Here is a 3,508-nt window from a genome sequence, read left to right on the forward strand (position 1 = left end):
CCTATGTCTGCCTCCAGTTCCTAGCACAGAGCTCCTAAAACTCCTATAATTTTCTAAGTAATAAGAGCACTAGGAACATTTGTTGTTTTAATATTTGATCTTTGATCCTGGTTTTGACTTCCTGACAAAGAGTTCCCCAGTCCCAAAGAATTTCCTGAGTGATATCAGTGTCTTTGGTTGCAATGAGGTGATACTTTGGGGGGCTCTGGATGGGGGCTGGTCACCAGAAAGACCAAGCCATGATTAGAAGCTTGAAATTTTCAGCCTCAACTCTCATTCTCCAGAGGGGAGAGGAGATGAAAATGGGGTCAATGATAGATTGCGCCTATGTGATAAAGCCTCCATAAAAATTCCAACAGTATGAGGTTCAGAGAGCCTCTGGGTGGGTGAACACATGGAGGCACTGGGAGAGTGGTATTCCTGGAGAGAGAATGGAAGCTTTGTACTCCTTCCCACATACCTCGCTCTACTCATTGCTTCCATCTGAATGTTTACTTGTATCATTAACTGTATCCTTGTAACAGTAAGCTTGCCAGTTTCTACAGCTACTCTAGCAAATGAATCAAACACAAGGAGGGGATCATGAAACCTCAGATATAGAGCTGATTGGTCAGAAGCACAGGTGACTACCTGAACTTGCAATTGGCATCTAAGAGGGGAATGGGGCAGTCCTGTAGTGCTGAGTCCTTAACCTGTAGGATGTGATACTATTCTGGGTAGATAGTGTCAGGACTGAGTTAAATTGTCAGACAGCCAGCTGGTGTGGCAGAAAATTGCTTGATGGGAGAAAACAGCACATACCCAGCGTCAGAAGTGCTGTGAGTGTCCTAACAGTGTAAAAGTAAAGGAGAAACAGGAGGGAAGCACTGGATTTTTTCTGTATTATATATATGTAAATCATGTGTTTGTGTGTACATATATGTGTGTGTGTATATGCTCTCTCCAGAAGGTATCAGTCATATAATGTGAAAACTAGAGACATTTATTGAAGAAGATACAAGATACAAGAAACATTGTACATAGGACAATGATGTCTCAGTCCCCTTCAAAGTAGGCACCTTAGGACCTCACACAGTTCTACCAATTGCCATTATCTGTCCCTTTGTAATTTCCAGAACCTCACTGTCTGAAATCTCTACCCTTTCAAAGGTGATTTTAGTTTTGGGGAAAGCCATAAGTCACAGGGCAACAAATCTGGGCTGTAGGAGGGCAGAGTCACCTGGGTGATTTGATGTTTCACCAATAAACTGCACAAGATGTGAGGCATGAACAGGTGTATTGTTCTGATGAAGCTGCCAATCACCAGTTGCCCATTGCTTCAGCCTTCTGAATCATCCCAATAGTTTCCACGGAGGAATGTTCAAGCTTAATGCAAAATTTAATGCAGATTCATTGCTCTACTCACTCAGTCATTTTGAATGCAATGGACACACAGTACACATGCTCACTCAATGGCATCTACCATCTACCGCCCCTACTGAGTAGTACAGTGAAGTCGTCTTTGTTCACACATGTGCATTCCAGTCCACTCTCCTTGGCTGCCAAGTTACATCAATGTTGTGCAAACCTTTCACAACATTATATTAACAATTATATTAACAATGTATTATATTATATTAACAATGACTGGACTTTTCCCAAATATATGTACACATACATATGTATAGTGGAGTGGGCAAGAGTTGGTTAAATCGTTACTTAAAAAATAAATCAGCCTTGGCTGAGGTGGCTCAGTGGACTGAGCACCAGCCTGTGAACTGAAAAGTTGTCAGTTTGATTCCCAGTCAGGGCACATGCCTGGGTTGTAGGCCAGGTCCCCAGGTAGGGGCATGTGAGAGGCAATTGATCAATGTATCTATTTCTCACACATTGGTGTTTTTGTCCCTCTCATTCTCCCTCCCTTACCCTCCCTCTAAAAGTAAATAAATAAACAAATCATAATAACAATAATGGGAAAAAAGAAGACAAATAATATAAATAAATACAATAATTAATAAATAAATAATACAAGAGTAAACTTTCATGCACTCAAACTGTGGACCTACTTTTGCCCTCAGCTGTGTGTGTGTGTATAGTGAACACTAATCAAAGCAAAACCATAGTGGTTAAATAAATAATAGAGTAGATTAGATTTTAGGGCAAAAAATAATGTAATAATATGATCAATTCATTAAGAAGTTGTAGCACTCCTAAATGATTATATTTCTAACAACAGAGATTCAAAATACATGAAGCAAAAACTCCAAATGGAAATAGATTTGTCAACAGCTGTAGTCAGAAACTTCAACACCATTTCTTAACAGCTGATAAAATAATAGATGGACATCAGTAAGGATATAGAAAATTTTAATAACATTATCAGCCAACCAATTTGACATTTATAGCACCCTTCAGCCAACACCAGCAGAAAATATTTTTTCAAGTGCAAATGGAATAATCATAAAAATGAGCATATTCTGAGCCATAAAACAACTTCCAATAAATTTAAGAGGATTCGGTTCTCACAAAGTAAGTTCTCTAACAACAACATAAATAAATTAAAAATCAGTTATACACACACACACACACACACATATATATATATACATATATCTGGAAAATCCTCCTAAATATTTGAAAACTAAATAACATCCTTTTAAGTAAACTTTGAATCAAGGACGAAATTAGAGGGGAAATTAAAATGTATTTTAAGTGAATGACAATAGAGAGACAACAGACCACAATTTGTAAGATGAAGCTGAAGCAGCATTTTGAGGGAAATTTAGTAGTATTGATTACTTATAATAGAAAGGAAGAAAGGTCTCACATCAATGATGTAAACTTACACATTGAGAAACATGATGTTAAAAGAGTAAACACTTTAATTAGAGAAGAAACATTACCAAACTTAAACAAACTCTTCCAGGAAACTGAAAAGGAAAGAGCACTTCCAGCTCACTCTATGAGGCCAGCATTATCCTGATACCCAAACTTACAAAGATGTGACAAGAAAAATATAGACTGATGTTTCTCATGAGTAAAATGCAAACATTCTTAACAATATTGTAAAATTTAACAATATATAAAAATGATAGCACATCATGATCAAATGCGCTTTATCCTGGGAATATAAGGTTACTTTAACATTTGGAAATCAATCAGTGTAATTTGTTACAGTTACAGACTAAAAACAAATAAAAGTCCCCTATAAAACCCAAGTGATCATTTCAGTGGATGCAGAAAAATTTTTGACAGTATTTAATATTCATTACCGAAAATACTAAGAATAAGAAAAGACTTCATAAACTTGATAAAGAAGTCACGTTTTCCTCCTAAGGTCAGGAACAAGGCAAGGCTCCCCACTCTCAGCACTGGTGTTCAGGGTAGAACTGGAGCGTCTAGCCAGAGCAATGAAGAGAAATAAAAGGCACATAGGCTGAAAAGAAAAACCTAAAACTGTCTTATCAGCAGGCAATCATGTATGGGGGGAGGCCCCCCCAAACCAAATTTATTTATAAAAAGTTGTGCA

This window comes from Phyllostomus hastatus, unplaced genomic scaffold (assembly GCF_019186645.2).
Source record: "Phyllostomus hastatus isolate PE091 unplaced genomic scaffold, TTU_PhHast_1.1 phas_scaffold_385, whole genome shotgun sequence".
In the NCBI taxonomy this organism is placed as follows: domain Eukaryota; kingdom Metazoa; phylum Chordata; class Mammalia; order Chiroptera; family Phyllostomidae; genus Phyllostomus; species Phyllostomus hastatus.